The sequence below is a fragment of the Acomys russatus genome, chromosome 8 (genome assembly GCF_903995435.1).
Source record: "Acomys russatus chromosome 8, mAcoRus1.1, whole genome shotgun sequence".
In the NCBI taxonomy this organism is placed as follows: Eukaryota; Metazoa; Chordata; class Mammalia; order Rodentia; family Muridae; genus Acomys; species Acomys russatus.
Window position 1 is genome coordinate 23,072,435 of NC_067144.1, and position 22,372 is coordinate 23,094,806.

The 22,372-nt window shown below is 41.9% G+C and overlaps 1 pseudogene; it reads left to right on the forward strand.

The window, feature by feature from the left end:
* Positions 1 to 14,888: 14,888 nt before the first annotated feature.
* On the forward strand, positions 14,889 to 15,275 carry LOC127193099 (histone H2A.Z-like; annotated as a pseudogene).
* Positions 15,276 to 22,372: the final 7,097 nt, after the last annotated feature.

Here is a 22,372-nt window from a genome sequence, read left to right on the forward strand (position 1 = left end):
TTTTGCTTTCATGCCACACACATATGTCACACACATACACCCACTCACTCACACACACATACACACCACACATACAGAGACAGATAGAGACACACTGAGAGTTGTGGGTGTCTTTATGTATCCATCCATACAATGTAGGACCTGCAAAGGAGAGAAAACACATGATCTTTTTCATCCCAAACTATAGCACTCCTGAGTGTACAATCTTTCTTAACAACTCCTGGAAAAAAACTTTTAAAGAATCTGTTTTATGGAGGAGAAAACCAGGAGTGGTTAGGCACTTGTCCAAAGGCATTCAGGCAGACTTTTGGTTGGATGATGGACCCTAAGTCCATTTCACCACATCCCATGCCATCACCCACCTTTTAGCAATAAGACTGAAAATCTACCAAAGGTAATTATGAGGCATGGGTGCTTGGATCTTCTGGGGGACCTTCTCCGATGTGGGCCGAAAGTATAGGACATCTAAACTTAACCCCCCCACACTTCTGTGACCCTGTGTGTGGGGACAGAACTCTAAATTATGTTGTTATTTTAGTTGTAAAAAGCTAAGATAATAGGTACTTGTACAGAAGTTCAGGGTAATGGCATAAGAGGCATATCAGATACACTTGGTAGTTTAATGAATCTTGTAAGCATCTGTGAGTCCTCAGAGGACTGAGGTCTTAGGCCACATAGAGGCGGTCCTGGGAACAAATTACATACTACCTACACATTTCAACCAACATGGCTCCATGTCCCAGGCCTGGACTGGACCACTTGTGTTTGTTTTTTCAATTTCTCATAACCTAGTGATTCAATACTGTCTCTGAAGCTAAGAGAATGTAGTTGGGCTTCCTTTGAAGAAACTTAGATGCTCAGGGTGAAGACCTTTAACTGTGTTTGAAGGACTTGACTTCTTTGAAAGGCATTGTGGGTCTGTGAAGACCTTGCCAGAGGATGCCATAGTTCCTCTAAGCCTTTACTTCTTCATCAGTAAACATTTCTGACGTTCTTATTAATTTCATAGTATTCTGAATTGCTGGTAATTTGTCACTGCTGCTTCCAAGGGTCATTTATCGTGACCCTTTTTCTATTTTTAGGTCTCTATGGTGTCCATCTTTGCTACCTTTATCTCATCCCCTACCACAAGCGGGAAATGACACATCATAGGTAAGGAATGCTTGCTCCTACTGGCAATGAAAGAGTCTGCTATGTATGGGTAATATTGGAGAGACACCATAAGGCACCTTGCATTTCTTTCCCTTTTTTCTTCCCCAGCAAGTCTGGAGGAGTGGGGGGAGGAAAAGAACCACATCCACAGATGAACAATGGGGCAGCACCAAGCAATGGCTCTGGTCCTTAATAATCCATACACATGTCCCAACATGCACACGGGAGACCAGAGGGCGCACATATGTGCTTCTGTATCCTCTGGGAAGATCAGCTCTCTGTACACAGTATAGAGGTGGGAAAGCACAGCATGACATTCTTACGGTTCCCACATGGAAAAGTGTAGAGACAGAGGGATTCCATCGTATTACCCCCTTTTCACGCTGCACCATAATCTACTCAGCAGATGCAGAGTAGCTGTAGGGAGAGTGTCTGTCTTCTATCTATCCACGCTTGCTAAGTAGGGCCCAGCCCTGTAGGAAGCAGGCAGGCGAACATTGCTTTCTCCTTCTCTGAGCTTGAACTGATGTCAGTGAAGACAAGTGGAAAGGCATTTTTCAAAGAAATTTGTCTAGCTTTGGGGGACTCCGTGGGAGTTTATTGATCTCAATTCCTTATATTTGAGAGGCAGGGTTTAGTGGTTTAGGCCGTGCTTCTTTAGGCTGGTCATTATCAAATCCTGGCATTTCTGTGGCCTTTAGACTACTGTGGGTCTCGATTTTTCTGTCTGTAAAATATAAGGACTTTGATAAGTTTAGTCTGTCACGGAATCTAAAGGTTTGTTAACCCATGCAGCTCACTTAAGGAGGCCGCCCGGCACATAGTGGTTATTACTTGTCTTCTATTTGAACTTTCCCCAGTGATGCTTACATTTTAAACTCTTTGTTATCATGACAGCCTTGAGCTGTAGTGGCTACAGCCTGTGGGGAAGGAAATGATTGGCTCTCCAGTCGCATCTCCAATCCCACACAGCTGAAGACAGACAGACAGACAGACAGACAGACAGCCCTGTAGCAAGTGTCCAGCTCTTTTCAATGAGCTTTCACTGTTGTCCTTTTAGATCCCCAATCTGGCAGACATGAGCACTCAAGTGAGAAGCCTTATGTGAGAATCTCACTGTTTGGCCGAGAATTGAGACTTTGGATTACCAATCAATCTTTGAAAGGGCTTAGAACTTTATTAAGTCACCATGTATATAGAAAAATTTATTAGACGAAGTTGTATTTTCAATAGGAATACTCCCATTTTAAAACAGAAAGCCCAGTATTCCTTTCTAGTATTTTGTATGTATACCCCCACTGCATTAGCCAGTTCTCTAGAGAAACAGAACCAGAGGAACTCACGTATATGTTATTAAAGGAGACATATTCAGTTGGCTTACACAATAGGAACCGGGCAGTTCAACAGTAGCCAAAATACATACTAGAGATCAGAGAACACAATAGTTAATCGTTCTGAGAAGCTGGGTGCCTCTGCAGGTCTAATCCTATGTTGAAGGCCTGGAAGTTCCCTGAAGGGCCAAACATGCTGAGCTCTGACATCAGCTGACTTTAGTGACAGCCATGTACATCATCACCATCATCATCCAGGGTGTTCTGAGCTCTCAGAGTGCCTTCTTCTAGCTTCTTCCCATACTGGCCTTCCTGTGCAGTGGCATTTATCATATTCGGGGCCAGGATTCTCCCTATACCCCAAGTTCCTATTCCATACTCCGAATACTCACAGGCACACAGAGGTACATATTACCTGTTCTAGACATCTTTGTATCCAGTTGATGACAACCAAGATGAATCATCACATTTATCCACTTCCATGATGCAGATTCCCACAAAATATTTATAGATTAAGATCAAGAATATTCTTTGAACTCAGTGGGAAACAATTTTTCTTTTCCCCCTAAAGCTAATCCAGTAGAAATATGCATATTTATGTGCCATTTTAATTTTGTTCAGAATAAAAATGGGCTTATTGGGCCCCTCAGGAAAATTTATACTTTTGTAAATACAATTACCTACATTATTGATCATGAAATACCAATGAAATAAATGCCACTGAGCTTTAGTCATCAAGATGTTAATTTGGGATCATAAATACATTCATTCCAAAGTTGGCTGAAGACAGGGAACTTGAACGTAGCAGGGCTGTGTGCAGGGAGGTGGGGATCATTTATTGGGAGGAAACAAACTTAGAGAGGCAGAACCTCTGTAGAGCTCTATGGGGCTTTGAGTCGGCCTGAAAGGTTTTCTTTGTTTCCTAATGGAAGACTAGAATTTATAGATTGTTTCATTTTAATTTTTTTGACAAGACAAAGAATACTGCACTCATCCAACAAGATACATTTTGTATTCTAAAATCAAAACGGAAACAGAACTTTATTTTGTATGAATATGTGTATAAGTGTGCTTCCTGAATGTAGTTTGTGCACCACATGTGTGCCTGGTGTCCTCAGAGACCAGCAGAGAGTGTCAGATCCCCTGAGACTGGAATTAGAGGTGTTTGTGAGTAGCCTGTGAGTGCTAGGAACTGAAACTATGCTCTCTAAGTGAAAAAACAAAACCAAAAACCAAAAACCAGTGCTTTTAAATGATGAGCCAGCTCTCCAGTCCTGATAAGCAAAAGTGTAAAGAGTGAGAATTTATGCAAATAAAGTTGGACAGTATAATACACAGGATCTTCAGTAATAGCACTTATGAAAGGTGCAGGCATTCCTAAAAACAAATAGTGCTACAACTTTCTATAAAAGCGAAAGGCCTAACATTGAATGCTAACTTAAGACACTCCAATGCTAGTATCCCTCTTTTCTGCCGCTCTTCCTTTATACCCTCCCTCCTCTTCTACTTTCTTTCCAGATACTATAAGAATAAGAGAAATTATATCACCATCATTTCTGATAACAGAGACTCTTGAATACAGTAACAAAACAACTAAAAAAAAAAAAATACCTGCATCTGTTGAGGTTTCATAGCTCTAACTGAGCAAATCTGGGTGGTGGCATGGACAAGCAGAAGAGAATATGCTCTGCCCTAAGAGGGCATCGACTCCTTAGCTCCAAAGCCAGGGTAGAACGTGGGCCAGCATCCAATATCTCACTCTTTGAAGAAAGCAACTCCAAGTACTAAATAACTTGTGTATGATGTTAGTTGCAGCAGTATTCCTCGTGTCGAAAATCTTCGAAACACCTTAAATGCTTATTGTGGAGAACTAACCTGGAGAATAGAGAAGCCAAAATAATTCATGATGTGCAGATCTGATAACATATTTGCTAGAATGAAATTTGTTAGAAAGAAATAGGAATGAGTAGATCTTGATATCTTAATGTGGAAAAACTTAAGACATTCTTGTTTTGTTATTGCTTTTGATTGACACATAGTTGTGTGTTTTTGTGGAGGTAATGTAATGTTTTGGTTCATGTATACATTTTATGATTATCAAATTAAGGTAATTAACCTATTAATGCTTATCACTTCTTTGGGTGAGAATACTGAAGCTATTTTTTTTTCCACTGAAGCTATTTTATTAGCTCTTTTCTTAGTTATTTTGAAATGTACAATACAGTACTATTTAGACTATCATTCTATACCCTTCAAAAGACCGACAGAACGTGCTGCTCTGTCCTCCATCAGCGCTAAACCTTCCAGGCATGCTTCCCCCAATGTCCTCTGACTCTGTATTCTGCTAAATCTATACTCAATGTCTAGCAAACAACTTTTCTAAAGGTCCTGTGTACATAACCTTATAGGTCATATGGAAACTTATTTTCCTCTCTCCAGCTTATCAAAAAGGATAACTGGGCATGGCGGTGCATGCCTGTAATCCCAGAACCCTGGAGGCTGACACAGAAGGATTGCCATGATTTTGAGGTCATCTTGGGCTAAATAGAAATACTCTTTTTCAGAGGCCTCGAACCAGACCAATGACTCATTGCAGTGAGTGTTTGCAAGTAAAGATGTGTGGACAAAAGGGCACTCTGTGAGACACACTGTGACATGCTACAGCTTCCATGATGAGATGTTTTGTATACTTTGCTTTGTTTTGTTTTTTATTTTCTTTTAGTGGGAAGGTTGCAAGGATAGGGTCAGATATGGAGAGATGAGGAGATGAGTAGGACTGAGGTACATGATGTGAAACTCACAAAGAATCAATAAAAAGTTAAAAAAAAAAAAAAAAGAAATACTCTGTGTCAAAGCACCATCACCACCATCACCACCACCACAACAAAAGACAATTTACAGAATGGGAAAAGCATTCAGATGGCCTACACCTGTCAAGGGGTTAATTCATATCTATAATAGGGTATATGTGGAACTAAAAATGCCCAGGTGGACCCCATGAAAAGGGTCCTGTGCAGACCACCCAGTGCCTGGGCCTGTTTTGTTTATAAAGCTATAACCAAAACATCTATGGTTTCAGGGTAAAAAACACACACACACACACACACACACACACACACACACACACACACACTACACTCTCACATTTGCTCCCCCTTTTACTTTCTAGACGGTGAATATTCCTTGTGTTGAATACTCCTCAAAAAATAGAACTCAGTATTGTTCTTGGTCCAGCTTAGTCCACCAATGGGCAATACAGACACAGTTCTCGTTGGCCTCACAGATAGCAGAACAAAGACCCAGGAAGAGAGACAAGCGCAGTTTGGTGTGAGAGGTGTTGAGAGGAGCTGGATGAAGAAGAGGATCCTCTTTTTTGGATTTGTGCCAGATTGAGGAGTAGAGAACATGTGCAGGGCTCACAATTCAGATCCTCAAAGGTCCCGAAGGATCGGAGAATAGGTTAGGGTTCACCAGGAGGCTGCCGTGTAGGGTTAAGCTACAGATAATGACTTAACACATACTGGCATATTTGCCTTTCCCACTGATTTATTTTACTTGCGTGTTCCTGGAGGACTTTCCAGGTATCAATACAACATCTGGGCCTGGAATCAAGAGAAGATTCAGACCATCATTGGATACCTTCAAGCCCTGGGCTATATGTCTCTTTCCAGACTTCAGAAATCTACCTAAGAACCTAGCTCACTTGGCAACTTGTTTAAAACAATCACAGTAGACTTCTCACGAGTAGGACTTAAACCTTTTCTTGTTTACTGTTTATCCCCAGCAAGTCAACTACAGGTTAGGTATCCAATAAATCCTCACTGGGTGTTATTCTGAAATATTAACAGGATTTGCAAGCTTGTTAAACTTCAGAGGTTTTAGGTTTAAAAGAAGATATAATGTGTGTTGAGTGCTTGAGAGAGAGAGAGAGAGAGAGAGAGAGAGAGAGAGAGAGAGAGAGAGAGAGAGAGAGAGACTTATAGTTATTCAGAATATAGGCAAAATAAAATGGGATGAATCAAAAGTTTCTAGAACATGGGACCTTTATTGCCCAGTGATCAACTGTATTTGGGTCTGTGTGAAACATTAGTAGTAGTAGGCTTTTGGTGTTTACTGTGATCCAAATGAACTCTGACGCGTCTTTCTGGGTGCACAGGCTCATGTTTCTAGTCTCCTTTAATGACAGAATTTAGAATCCCAGTTTCATCAATCAGATGACCTTGTGAAAGAACTGTTTATTTTTGGGGCCGAGGTACTGCTGTCTTATCCTATAACGAACTAGTGTTCTACCACTGTGCTGCCTGCCCTCTCCTGCCAGACATGAAAACTGAATTAAGCAGGAAGAGAAACATCACAGAAGCAAGACTCTAGAGCTGACAGACATGGTGGTTTGGATTTAAGAACTGAATTAAGCAGGCAGAGAAGCCTCATAATAGCAAGATTCTAGAACGGGTGGCCTGGATTTAAGAACTGAATTAAGCAGGCAGAGAAGCAATGTAATAAGATCGTGGAACTGAGAGACATGGTGACCTCTTCTTGGTGGCCAACTGTGAGAGTCAAAACAGCAGCTTCTCTCGGTCTTTTGCTTCAGCAATGTGGCATTGGAATTAGCCCCAGGAACTAAAATCTCTTATCCTGTGTTCAGCAGCCTTTGCAAAGAAAAGAATTGTCTAAGCCACTGAACACAACACATGCCTGGTTTATAAAGCTACCATAACAAACTGCTATAAACCGTCTAGCTAAAGACAACACAAGTTTCTTCTCTTACAGTCCAGGGGCTGGAAATTAAAAACTAAGATTCCATTAAGGCTGTGCTCCACTTGACAGACCTTGCAAGAATTTATTCTCTCTCCTTCCCAGTCTAGGCTTGACCCTCTATCATTCAGAGTTTAGCTTCTGTTGTCACAGGGCTCTGTCCCTTTGGGGTCTCTGTGCTCACAAGTGTAAGGACTTCAGTCATTGGGTTGAGGGTCCACACTAGTCACTCACTATGACTTCTTTTAAATTTCAATGTCATCTTCAAGCCCCTACTATCAAGCAAAGTCTCATTCTGAGGTTCTGGCTGGGCATGAGTTTCGAGGGGGACACGATTTAAGTCAGTATATGGGGAAATGATTTCACATTGATCACATTAGTCTCAATGAGTTCTGATCTCGGAGATGGAAATTTTTTGGTCTGCATGGACTCTGAGGTTCTCAACATTTCTGATATCATAGGAGGCTCCACAGCAGTGAGGTATTTAATCTATTTTATTTAATTACAGAGTGATAGACACATCAAGCCTAAGTACAAGCAACCATGCAGAAAAAGCCATGGATGCCAAGCTTCTCTCCATGGCTGTTCGCTCTGTGTGGAGAAAGCCCTGACTCCCTGTTCTTTTATTGGAAAACTCGATAGCTATTTATTCGGTGTATTTGTGGCTTTTCTGCATCATTATTGGCCCCCTTTCTATATGATAAGAACACTTCCATCTCATACACAGTTGATCCTCATCTTTTAATTCTATTCTCGACATGAGAAACTTGCTTGAAGAATTATTTTTTAAAATAATTAATAATTAATCTAAGTATAAATCAATACAAAATTGTTGAGGTAATTTGAGCTAAGTGGTGATCACCAGGAAACATGTGAGAAGTGCTAAGGTTGGGATGTTGTTTGTATGTGTCCCTGAAGGGGTCACATGCTGGTAACACAGCTCCCAGTACATTAATACTGAGACAATGAAATCTTTAGGAAGTGGGAGGAATGAAATGTCCTTTGGTTACTGGGCTCATTAGTCTTGGAGCAGGAAGCTGAGAAATCATATGCTTTTCACAAACAGGAAGCAGAGAATGGCCAGAAAGAGAAGTAAAACAACAGACTCTCAAAGTGACATACTTCCTCCACCAAAATCTACCTCCTAAGCATCCCTCACTGCCATCACCAACAGGGGACCAAGTGCTTAGATGCCTGAGCCTATAGCAGGCATTTCTCATTTGAACCACCACATCTGGTAAACATATATTGCCTATTGTTTTATCCCTCTGATCGCTAAAGATTAATTGATATTTAATTGGTTCAGTCAATCATTTAAGGAATTTGTAGACGCATTTATACTTACTGAATTGAGTATCTTGAAAAAAGATGCATTAAGAATCACAACTATCTACCAGAAGCTCTAATTAAGTTATTCAATGTGGGTATATAGAAGGATAAAATATGCATATTTTTGTAAAGATATCTTCATCTGTGGATACCTAATACTTCCTGGAGGAGACGTTATTAAATCGGTATGTTCACAGATGAAGATGGCACTCTAGGTAAGAAAGGTGTGGATCTAGGAAATGAGGGCCCATGTGTGAGAGTGTATGATTTGATTGACCACAGGAAAGCTTACTGAGGACAGTAGCCAGAAATGAGAAAGCAATGTTAACTGGGCTGCAGTGAAGCATGGTTTTAATGTTGGGCATATTGTCAAGGCCTGATTAGAGAGGCAGTATTAGAACAGATGTGGTGGAAAGGTAATTTATTATAATAACTATACATTACTACTGGAAGCTACTCTGTACACTACCAGAGGAGAAAGGTGAACATTAAGCCAGCTGTGAACCTTTTGGTTTACAATGGTGACCCACCTGCAAGTTATGCTGTTGTACTAGTGGCACAAAAGTTATGGGAGTAACCAACCACTATATGATTAGATTAAGGCCTTACGCTAGTCAGATGGCTGAGCAGAGACTGGGTAGACCATGAGTCTAGCAGAAAATCAAACCTTTTGCTAAAGAAGCATAACAATAACATAACATTCTGATCAAAGAAGCTTCCTTCTGAAGTAGGGAAACAGAAATAGAGACTCAAAACTGGACAAAGTGCAGAGAGTGAGAGACCTTGGACCACTCAGTCCTAAATGGGATGACTCCATTAAATCCTTCCCCTAAGGGCTCAAGGAACTATGCAGAAGAAGAGGTGAAAAGATCCTAAGAGCTAGTGTGAATAAGAAGACACCAAGAAAGCAAGGCCTCCTAGACACAGCAGAACTGCCACACACATATAAATTCACAGAATCTTGGGCAGCATGTACAGGGCCTGCACACATCTAGGTCAGATGAGGTCTCAGCAGCCTGAGGGGAAGTGAACACAAGCCCCCATCCCCAACCTAGACACTGTCTCCAAGTGATAATTGCTCACAAAAAAATAAGTTTTCTCCAAAGAAGTCTCACTGGGTATACAAACCACAGGTAAGGGCAGGCCTTGTGCCCTTCACTAGCTAACCAACTCGAAAATAACTCTATTTTTGAAGGCTTTTCTGTCTCATAATGATTTATATTGGCATGGTATTTATTTTCATAGATCTATTGCTTATATATTATTGTTTCTGATTTTGTGTCTTTGTGGAATTTCTGTGTATAAATGTGTTTCTTGTGCTTTTTATTTAGGTCTTTTTTCTGTTTTGTTCTGTTTAGATTGTGTTTTAGTCTATCTTATCATGTTTTTAATATTATTAATTTAAGATGCCACTTTTTTCCAATGAGAGAGAGAGCGAGAGCGAGAGCAAGAAAATGTATTTGCATGGGGAGATGGGAAAGATCTGGGAAGAGTTAAGGAAGGAGAAACCTTAATTAGAATATGTTGTATGAAATAAAATCTACTTTCAATCAAAGAAGAGCTACATCTTACCTAGTTATTGGAAAAGCTGAAGTATTTTTGCTTTTATATTACTGTATAACAAACCAACTCACATATTAGAGGCTTCAAAATACAACCAATTTACATGCTTCTGATTTAGAGACTACTGAGCTCAGCTGGGTGGTTCTTCTGCTGGGGTTTCTCATGAGGCTGTCATCATATTAGGAGCAGAAGCCCATCTTTAAGTGAGCTTCACTCACGTACCTGATGCTTAGCAGGGATGGCTGATAGCTTTCTGTATCTCTTTATGTCTCTCAACATCACATTTTCTGTGTGGCTGGTGGATGCTTTTCATAAAGCTTGAACCCAGCAGTAACTAAGCCAGTGAGGTAAATCTAAATGTGTATCAAACTTCCATTTACATCATGTTTTCTAATGGCCTTTCTGTCAATCCTAGAAGCCAGTGCAAGAAGAGAGAACACAGCACTTGGGTACTAAGAAGGCTGTCTTCAGGTGGCCATCATGGTAACAAGTTACCACACTGTGCTGTGGGAGCAATAGGGAATTGAAAAACCTCAAGGAGAAAGGGGCATGATTCTATTGGTCATTTAGAAAGACTAATTTGGCTGCAATGATGTGGAGAGACATACCAGGCAGTGAGACTAGTTAAAGGAAACTGCCGCTGATAGTCACAGCCAAAAGAAGAGAGGGATGAATTTGGGTGTCAAACCAGTGTGGGTCTGCTTTTGGATCCATGCTTCTCCCTTCCTTTGGTTCGAAGGGAGCTGGTTACTGTGGTCTGTGTTTCCTGGCAGGTCTCTGTATCAGCTGTCAGCTGGCCTCCTGCTCATGTGGCCAGTGAGCACACTGGTGGGAGCGGGGAGAGAGGGTGGAAGGAGCCCGTGATTATCTTCCACTCTTTTTATTTTTCCATTTCTGGTAGCAGAGGTAGTTAGCTTTGCTAACCCCATGTTCTAGGCTTAGCTCATCAAGGAGAAATTGTAGCAACTGGGCGAATGCTTTTCTGGGTTGCCTGACCATCTCTTGTTTGGCTTATTAGTTTTTCCGTCACCCTGACAGCAACATGTCTGTGTGTAAGCCCTCCTGTTTTAAACAATTAGTTTCAGTGTTTTACATTTAAATAGATAAATAAATAATTTAATTAATGTAAATAAAATTAGATAATTACATTTAGATAACTAGTTTTGTGTTTTAAACCTGGCTGATACTGAAGGCTAATAAGCATAGAAGAGACACAATAAAGAAGCTTTTAGGGATGGATAATCCCGGAGGAAGATGGCTCCTCTCCGGGGTTATTGAAGGTCATTGCAGTTTTCTGTTATGTGTAACTGATGGGATGGGAGTTTGAGTGAAGAATTGAAGACCCAGGAGGGAAATGGCCTTCATGGAAGGGATAGCATGATAGTTAATTTTGATTGAAAACTTAATTGGACCTGGAATTTACCAAGAGATGCTTCTTCATGGATCTATGGGGAGAGTTGCAGGAAGGATGAATTAAAGGGGGAAGACCTTCCCCTATAAGGAGTGGAAACATTCAGCGGGCAGCCCAGATATGAAGAGGTCTCACAGCCAGGCAAAGTGGTACATGCCTTTAATCCTAGCACTTGGGAGGCAGAGGCAGGAGGCTATTGAGTTGGGAAGCACCTAGGCCAAGATTATTATCAAATTAGTAGTGTCTTTATAGCTAAGTTATAATCAAGTATCACAGGGAAATGGCTAGTGCTAATGAAAAGACCACTCAGGTGGCACATGCCTTCTGCCTTCACACAGAGAAAAATCTAGGCTTGCTGGCTGAGAGCTGTGCTACTGCAGAAAAGTTGTCAGGAAGAAATCGGGATGACTGAGCTTAGATTACAGAATTATTTTCTCAAAAATCAATGTAGTCTTTAATTTCCCATAACATTTCTTTAATATCTCTTAAAATATATTCTTCTCAAATCCTTTAAACATTCTGACCCTATTAAAGGCAAAGCTTGGCCTGCTGATTTATTTTAATAAGATTTTTAAAGATGAGAAAAGCTTCATTCTCTAGATCTTTATGATGGACTGGATTAAATAAAGTTTTATTTTATGGGCCGCTGTGTTGCCTTGTTTAATTGATTTATGTGCACTGTAGAGAGTTTTATATAACATAGTATACAGGTATAACATTTATAATTGATGAAATACCATGCTTGTGACCATCCATATAAAGAAGTTGGGCACCAAGTCTTGGTTAAGAGTGGAAACCAATTTTATAAGATTGCTTTTATGGGAAACTAAGATTTAAGTTATTTCTCTTAGGCTTACAGGATCAGATTCTGTAAACACCCAGGTAATCAATGCAATAAAACTGCTGTGAAATCTCCCTCTGACTTTTTATAAGGGACAGGGCAAGTTACGGATTTTTAAAAAACATTTTCCCACTTAACAATATTTTCTGCATTTATTTTACATACGTAAAAAGGCAAATTATCTTTTAAGGCCTCAGACTGTGCTCTTGAGCCATTAACTCAGCAGCAAGAATTAGCTGAGCATCTATTATGAATTGCCTTATTGGAGAAGGAAGAACACACAGAGAGAGATGAAAGTGTCTGACTCTAACAAGGGAGAAAAGACATGTTGTTATAGTGCCAGAGACAATGTGGTCAGCACAAGAGAAATATAATTAGAGTCTAAAGTCTAAGGGTCTATAAAATATCAGTTTTAATTGCCCCTTTAGGTCAGATACTGTATATATTGGGCTTTGAAATGCTCTAAGACATAGAGACGAGGGGAGACGCCCTAGGCTGAGAGAATGGCAGGAAGAGAGAAGGTAGCGAGGGGAGATATGGTGAGCTTGGGGCGCAGTGGGGATCCCCGTTTGCTGGAACACAGAGTGCCTACGGATCAGTAAAGGATATGAGTTTTTAATATAGGAATTGGGATAACTGGAGTCAAGGCTTAGGAAGGCTAGGGTTAGCATGTGAAACGGACTTGTACAAAAAGAAAGGCTGACGGTGGGGAGGGAAGCAGCAGCATTTGGTTAGGAAGTCATGAGTGGGAGGAGAATGGAGAGACGGGAGGTAGAAAATACCACACAAAGCTTAAACATGCTGTAGCCTGCTCCAGCCACCTGGGGGGGCCTGTATTGCAGAAGACAGGATGGTTTGATTTTAATCTTGGTGACCATAGTATTCTACCTAGGACTCCAGGTAGATAGAATGTAGTCCTATCTCTATTCTTAGGCAAGCACAAGAAAAAGGAATTTCCCCTTTCTGCACAAACAGTGTGCGCCGCCGTGAGGGGTAGCGGCTTGGAGGAACTGCTTCCAACTGACAAGCTCAAATCTTAAAATGCCCTGGTTCTTGCAGAGGCTGTACACGCGATGCCTGTACTGAGTTTAATGTACCCCGAGAGCCTCTCCAGCTTTGCGGACAAGATGACACAAAATCAATACAGGGTCGTGCCCACTTTCTAAAATATGTACCAAGGAGGAAGATACAAGTTTTATGACCTCAAATCCTTTCGTTGCCTGCATTGACTGACTCAATGGGCAGTTTCTGGTAATCCAGTTATTATTGAAACCGCCAACCCAGCGTGAGAAGACCCTGCTAGGACAATAAAGTCCTTTGCCTTGGGCTTCTTTGGACACCCTGCATTACTCTGCATCATGTGGGACGTTCTGGAAAGTACAAGAAATTCTTCACCCTAATATTTGCTGTGGTTTCATTCACTTTCAAAGTATATCATTCAAGGCCTAATAATGAAGAGACAAAATAAAGGTGGTGGGATTGAGGAGCTATTCTTAATCCCCCCCTCACACCTGATTTTTCTGTTCACTTTTTACTTTCAAGTTTAAGTCTACTGGTCTCCTGGGCCTTAGATGTGAAAAGTTTTCCCTCTGTACTTGTGTCTGGAGAGTATTGGCTAGAGGTAGGCTTCTACCTGACTGAAATGAAGAATAGCTCTCAGCTGTCACTACTGTCTCCTCTGGCTGACAGGGAATGAAACTCAAAGATAATTCCGAAAACAGCAAAAAAACGGGTTAGAGAAAGTTCTCTGAGGCAGCAGCCATTTCCTCAGGAAAACAAAGAGACAACTCTCTCAGCTGCATCTGGCAAGTCTATCCTAGGACCCCTGTTTTCACTTTTCCTGACGCCTATGGAGAAAAGTTTTGCATAAGAGCTTGTAGTTGGGAGAGGAGGCAGGCAGTGCTGCTAATGCTCCAGGGAAAATAGCTGAAGTCTTTCTTTCTTCAAATGTGAGCAGCCCTCAACTTATCCTTATAAAGCACATAAACTGTGCAAAGTGCCTACTACAGAACATCAGCCTGCCCGGGCAAGAGACAAGGGCCATATTGCAGATGGAGGAACTTCGTCTATATGACCAATCTTTTCATGGTGAAAGTTGTTAAATTTTCCAGTGAATTAAAATAATGGCACAAGGAGTGTCCTGAAGGAGGCTTTACCTAAGGGTATGGGATCAATGCACAACTACTCTTGTATCTATTTCCTAAAATCCACAAAGATATAGCCAGGCTGGACAACTCTGGCCCTTGGGCCAGGTGACCCATGTTAGCAGAGAGAAGGTAGGAGGGGATGAGGGAGCTCCCATTATCTCCTTCAGAGGCATAAGCCTGGTGTGAGGACCTCTAGGGAGATCTCATCTTTTAAAGTCCCCACCACCCCTTAACAATACTATGTTGGGGCAGTTTGAATCACAGCACGACAAACGGTGGGTGCCATGATCTCTCTGTGCTTCCACTTGGCCTTGCCTCTTCCTCACTGTCCACTCATCTGAGCTTCAGTACAGTCAGAGATGGCTGGTGGTAAGGCTAGGAAGGACTCTGTAAAGGCCAAGACAAAGACAGTTTCATGCTAGCAGCAAGCCAGCTTACAGGTTCCTGTGGGCCTTATTTGTTGACACCTGAAATCTAGGACAAGCAGCCATGGACTTGTGGGCGCTACTGCTGCTGTGTACAGCGCAGCCATCCTGCAGTACCTCGCGCAGAGGTACTTGAAATGGCAGGATATGCATCGAAAGACTTAAAGGCAAAACATTAGCCCTGCCATTTGCAACTTGGTATTCCTGGAGATGCAGAGTTGGGTTCTCTGACCAAGGCTGCAACTGCTGCTGCTGGTGTCATCCATCCCACATGTCCACAAATCTCTGATTGGGAAGAAAGGACAACAGAAGACCATCTAAGGATGCCTGGATTCCTTATTATCTCAGGACTCTAGGTAGTCTTAACAGCTGTCAAGTATTGGTGATTCCAGTGGACTGTATCTCTGTGAAGACCACAATTTTGCCTTTTTGTAATTCTTTTTGAGCAAGTTGGAGGCTTAATTTGTCTTCCAACCAACCAAGTTTCTGTGTTTGGGTCTTAAGTATAGTTAAGTGTTACTGTGGCTTCAAACAAACTATTGTTTCTAAAGTAGAGGGTTTTAATTGGGTTGACTGTTTTTAAGAAGCTGTTTGGATTTTAGTTGTGATGCAGAAGTTATAGTAACAAACATTTGGTTTTGTACAGTATGTTATTTCCACTCTAGTGGATAAGCTCAATAAAGGTCATATCCCAAACAACAACAACAACAACGTCATCAACAATCACAACATCACCACCACCACCACCATCACAATACTTATTATGTTGAGGACTAAGACTTAACACATAGGCCTTTAGGAGATACTCCAGATCCAAACTATTACAGAAACATAGACAGCCATGTCAATTCTCCTCATGCTACCCACACTTGTTTTCATGCAACAGTGGCAGAGTGGAGAAGTTGGGACAAAGAGATGCTGTGATGGATAGCTTTATGTCGACTTGACACAAGCTAAAGTAATTTGACGGGAGGGCACCTCAATTGAGAAAAATGCCTCCTTAAGATGGGGCTGTAGGCAAGTCTGCAGGTCACTTTCTTAATAGGTGATAAATGGAAGAGGGCCCAGTCTGTTATGGGTGGTACTACCCCTGGTCTGGTGGTGCTGGGTTCTATAAGTAAGCAGGCTGAGCAAGGCAGAGGGAGCAAGCTAATAAGCAGCACCCCTCCATGGCCTCTGAATCAGCTCCTGCTTCCAGGTGTCCATCTTGTTTGAATTGCTGTCCTGACTTCCTTCGATGATGATGTGGAAGTGTAAGCCAAATAAAACTCTTTCCTCCCCAAGTTGCTTTGGTTATGGTGTTTCATCTCAGCAACAGTAAATCTCACTAAGGCAGATGCAGAGTCTCCAAAAGCACAATATGTAGATTATGTCTGTGTATTTATATTTGCAGTGGCAATGTGGAATATGTAATGATTCCCTTTCTTTCTTTAATCCTCCTCTCCCCTCCCCTCTCCTTTTTAAAAAACTTTCTTAGCACTCTAACAACAAGGTAAATTTCTATCTTTGCCTAATACTTTATAGCCTTCTAAGAACCGTTTATGCCTATTATTCCATTTGACCTTTATACCAACCCTGCATGATAGGTGCGGAAAATGTTCCTTTTTTAAATTCTAAATTTTATTAAAACTATAGATCTTCAGAATAGGATGCCCAATGAGCCCCATAAAACACAGAAAAAAACCCCTATATAAAACCAACCCCTACATTGCTTAGGAATAGATACATATGTGATAAAAGCAATACATAGCAAGAGAAAAATTTACAGAAATCAGAAAATTGATTATGTCTAGAGAGGACAAAAAGCTTTACTTTTTCTATCAAATTCTTTCCCTTGGGTGACCTGAAGGACAAATGTTATCCTTAAAATCATATATGTGCTTTTTGCATATGTGGTAGACATCATAATAAACAGAAAATTAAATCTATTTTTCTTTCATTGGTTAAGATAACACAATACATTTTTTTGGAATTCACAATCTTTTGGCTTCAATCTATAAACCCTAAGATTACAGGCATATGCCCCATACTCAGCTAACACATCCATTGGTGACAACAATCCTAATAACACGCCTTCTCCACCAGATTGTGACTCTGTATGGTCGAGGCCTGTTGGGGACAATATTGTCTACTCTGCTTCAGTTCCTGGTAAGTGACAGGTCACCAGCCAGATCTCTCACCCTGCTTCCCAACAGCGATGTAGCCTTCAGGCTCTATCTATTCAGTTGTGTGAGAGCAATGGAGTAGAAGATAGAGACCAGTCCTGGTCCATTTAACCCTGAAGGTTGCACCACGAAATGGAACCATATAGAAATAAAGGCTACTTCCAGCACTGTATTAAGTCCTTGCCACCAGTGCTGAGTCCCAAGCAAGCCTCTCACATATTTTTTATAATGTTCCATCCATTGCATGTAGATGCTCACCCCAGGTAATCTTGGGCTGTTTAATGGCATGATCATGCAACCATAAAGAATAGAGTCAGAGTAAGGGGTGTAGGGCTGGGGCCAGAACAGCCAAGGTTCTGAGACTCCCCTGGATATCCAGAATAATTTGAGCCTGAGGAGGTCTGGCCCCTCTTCTTGGCAGCACTATGGACATTCAGAACTTTTGTAGTTCCTTTTGGTCCACAGCACTGGCAAGTGTCTTCACATATTTCTGTTACCTTCGTGTACAGCACAGGCATGCCCATGGTAAAGGTCAGGAGGTGGGAGGCATGGCTAACTTATGAGTCCTTCGGGTCTAACTCAGGCACATCTTCCCTGCAATACCCTCCAACAGGCTCTGTGCTCCTCACAGATGGTACACACAACATCATGCTCTTTGGCATAGAATAATGCAATTGACCTTGGCCAGTGTCCTCCCTTCCTGGTATGTCCTTTTCCTCCATTTCCCTGCTCAGTTTATTTCAGTACTCAAGGGATTACTAGACATTACATACTCATTAGATTCATGATTCCTCTCCCCAAAGCCTCCAGAAGTCTTTCTGTCCTTTCTCTTCTGGAGCTCTTTTCTCCTCGGTGGGTGACTCTGTCTCAGTGTGGTCCCATAAGCACAGGAGTCAAACCTGAGTCACATCCCTGTGCCCATCATTTAGTATAGGGTTGTGACCAGGCTGGGATCTTAGGGAAGAGACACATCTCTCTAACAGGTCTTGGTTGGCATCTATGCCTCTTTTTTTTATTAATTTATTCAGATTACATCTCAATTGTTATCCCCTTGCTTGTCTCCCCTCTTTCTTCCCTCCCTTCTTCTTACACCCTATTCCCCTCCCCTAGGTCTGTGACAGAAGGGGACCTCCTCTCCCACCATATGGTCACAGCCTATCAGGTCTCATCTTGGTAGCCTTTCTATTCTTTCTCTGAGTGCTACCAGGCCTCCCCATCAAGGGGAAGTAGTCAAATACGGGGCACCAGAGTTTGTATCAGTCAGTCTACTCTCCACATGATTGTGGAAAATGTCCTGTCCCTTGGCTAGATCTGAGTAGGGGTTCAATATTTACTGCATGTATTGTCCTTGGTTGGTGCAGCAGTTTGAGAAGACCCCCTGGGTCCACATCTGCCCTTCATGATGTTCTTCCTGTAGGTTTCTAGGACCCTCTTTCCCCATTCTGCCATGCTTCTCTCGCCTAGAGTCCCAATACGAAGTCCCCACATCTATTCCAATCTCCCGGTAAGTGAAGACTTTCAGGGGATATCCTTGTTGGGCTAGTGTCTAATTATAAGTGTGTATATACCATGTGAGTCTTTCTGAGTCTGGGTTAACTCACTCATTATGATCATTTCTAGTTCCATTCATTTGCCCACAAATTTCAGGACTTTCTTGTTTTTAATAGCTGAGTAGTATTCCATAGTGTTAATGTACCACAGTTTCTTTATCCATTCTTCAACTGGGGGACATTTAGGTTGTTTCCAGGTTCTGGCTATTATGAATAAGGCTGCTATGAACATGGTTGAGCATATGTCCTTGTTGTGTGGTGGAGCACCGGCTTGGCTGAGTTCTTTTGTTTTCATTAATTTTCTGCTAAGTCAAATGACCTGCTCAGACCGAAAGATGAGTTCTGAACTACTGGATGAATTGCCTAGACAGTTATTATTCCTCAACAGCACACAGAGCATGGTGAGACATCCCTTTAATGTGGCAGATGTGGACTTGCAGATCTAGAGTTGTTAACGGACTGTGTGAACTAGAAATTACCACAGAGCTTTTCCTTCACTGTGCAAGTCTAATGTCTCTTCCGCTCTTCCATGGTAACCTAGAAAACAGAACCCAAACCAAGAACTAAATGTTGATGTTTTAATGGGGAGGTTCAAACCCAACTAGAGTAGAAAAGTGCAAATTGGGTAGGTGACAAGGGGAAGTAAGCCACGGTGACACAGTTCCTTGCTACCTGCTGCTTCATGACCAGGGCTGCATAGGCAGAGCAGGTGTGCCTCCCAGCTGCTTGGGACATCTCTCTACAGACTGTGCTCTTGAAGGAAAAAAAATAATGTTAGGCATCAATTCACTGAAAGGAGAGAAAGCAGAATTTCTCAATCCAGATCTCCCCTCTTTCCCATTTGTGAAAATTCTACTCTGGGCATTTATTTTTCCCTGGAAGTCTAGATTGCTGTGTACACATGAGATGTCCTGTGGTGGGAGATTCCATTCAAGTTGAGTAGAAAGGCATACTGTGACTCTACTTCACACATTCTGTCTGAGAGGAAGGTGTAAGCAGCTTGTTGGTTGTGCTTCCGAGGAGCGTGCACTCTGGTGCTTCCAGAAGATGGAGGCATATCTGAGATTGATGTTGATTTCTGCTTATCTACTGTAATTAGTGAAGTCTGGCAAAGGGCACCAATGAATAAATTTTTCCCTCCTCTCCTGGCCTGCTGGCTTCCTCTGAAAAGCTGCCAAGAATCCCACCCCTCCACGCTCCTGCTCAGTACCTAACCTTTGATCTGATTTCTACCATATGCAAAACAAAACAAAAAAAGCCTCAGAGAGATAAATATATCTTCAGTGTTATTTAGCTATAATTGGTGAAGAATTAGTGATCTAGAGAAGATATTTAGAGGTCTCAAAAACCGAAGAGATAATAATCCATTAGAGTTAGAGGAACCAATTCATCACCTCTTCCTTTATCTACACATTTTGCCATGTTAACATTGTGACTTGTTTCTCAAGAAGGGTATAGACTTTTTGCTTCTTGCACTTGGCCTTGGCCCTTTGATTTATTTGCCTTGCTCAATGAGATGCCCGTAGATTATCAGAGACTTGAAACCTGTATTTTCGGTCTAAGAGCTGGGGTAGAGAATAAGTGGGACAGCCTCATGGCCTAAGAATAAAGTGAAAGGACTGGGGCAACTGACCAGCTGCCTTGTGGTTACTATGGGGAATAAATTAAGTCCCGAGGGAAAGTGTACTGTTGATATGAGCACGGCTGTGTCAAGGCCCATTGGGTTGGCAAAGCCTTCCTACATCAGGCCAAGGGGGGCAGCAAATCCTTCCCCTGGCCCAAGCAAAGACATTGACTGTATATACAGAAACTATCTGCCATACCTTCCTCCTTCTGTATGTGCCACAGATGACCTCTATTTCAATTAACTAACCCACTTCCTTTTCTTTTTTTTTTATTTTTTATTAATTTATTCTTGTTACATCTCAATGGTTATCCCATCCCTTGTATCCTCCCATTCTTCCCTCCCTCCCCTTATTCCCCTCCCCTATGACTATTCCTGAGAGGGATTTCCTCCCCCTGTATATGCTCATAGGGTGTCAAGTCTTTCCTTGGTAACCTGCTATCCTTCCTCTGAGTGCCACCAGGTCTCCCTCTCCAGGGGACATGGTCAAATATGAGGCACCAGAGTTCGTGTGAAAGTCATACCCCACTCTCCACTCAACTGTGGAGAATGTCCTATTCATTGGCTAGATCTGGGTAGGGGTTTAAAGTTTACGGCCTGTATTGTCCTTGGCTGGTGCCTTAGTTTGCGCAGGACCCCTGGGCCCAAATCTGCCTATCATAATGTTCTACTTGTAGGTTTCTAGGACCCTCTGGATCCTTCTACTTTGCTATTCTCCCGTGCTTCTTTCATCTAGAGTCCCAATAGGATGTCCTCCCCTCTGTCCCAGTTTCCTGGTAAGTGAAGGCTTTCATGGGACTTGTCCCTTGGGCTAGTATGCAGATATAAGTGAGTATGTACCATTTGAGTCTTTCTGCTTCTGGGTCAACTCACTCATTATGATCATTTCTAGCTCAATTTGTCCACAAATTTTGGGAATTCCTTGTTTTTAATAGCTGAGTAGTATTCCATAGTGTATATGTACCACAGTTTCTTTATCCACTCTTCTACTGAGGGACACTTAGGCTGTTTCCATGTTCTGGCTATTATGAATAAGGCTGCTATGAACATGGTTGAGCAAATTTTCTTGTTGTGTGCTGGAGCATCTTCTGGGTATATTCCAAAAAGTTGAATAGCTGGGTCTTGAGGAAGCCCTATTCCCAGTTTTCTGAGATAGCACCAGGTAGATTTCCAAAGTGGCTGACCTACTTTCTTGTTCAGCTGTATGTGATACAGGTACTGGATTACGCAGCTTCTCCCTCCAACATGCTAGGCGCATCATCTAACAATGCTGCTCTGTTGACCCTATTGCCACAAATGTGGGGTTTAACAGCTCTGATTGCACAGTTTCTAGGGGACCCACACAACCCAAGGGATCTGTGGTGTAGATTCCCAAAACTCAGTAATTTTTTTTTATTTTTTATTTTTAGGACAAATCCATACATTTGCAGTCTTATTGCAGGGTCTGAGAACACTTCCTGCTATTTTTCAGACTACATGCATGGTCATTGCTGGAACACATTCCATTCCAAGGCAAGTCTTTCTTTCTGATCTGGGTATTTTGAACAAGTGCTGTTGTCTTTTTCTTCCAAACTCATGGGGGAGCCTTGCAGGCCAGAGATGCCAAGATCTCTCAGCCTGCAAACATACTCGTTTCCCAGCTTTCTTTTTTTTCCCCTCTACCCTTTGCCCCTCTCTGTTCCGCTTACTTTATAATACTGCAGCCTGGAACTCTCCAAGGCTTGAAAGAGGCATTTTCCTAGCCTGGTGTGAACTCAGACACTAAGGGCAGCGTCTTAGAGAGTAAGTAGCAAGAAGGTTGGAAGAACCTGGGACTTGGGAGCCTCCATAAAATGGAAGAGCAAATCCTAGCCCTTCCTCCTCCCGGAATCCCATGGCCCTTTCCTGTATCCTCTAAAGGCTGGGCTCATTCATCACCGTCTTTCTCACTTAAAAAAAAAAAAAATCATCAAAACAGGAGAGGGCTCTTGAATGCCTTTGTAAACACTCCTTAAAGAAACACGCTCTTTTTGTTTCAGTCACAGGCTCTTGGAACCAAACCAACCCCGAAATCTGTTTATACCTTTACTTTCAAACATA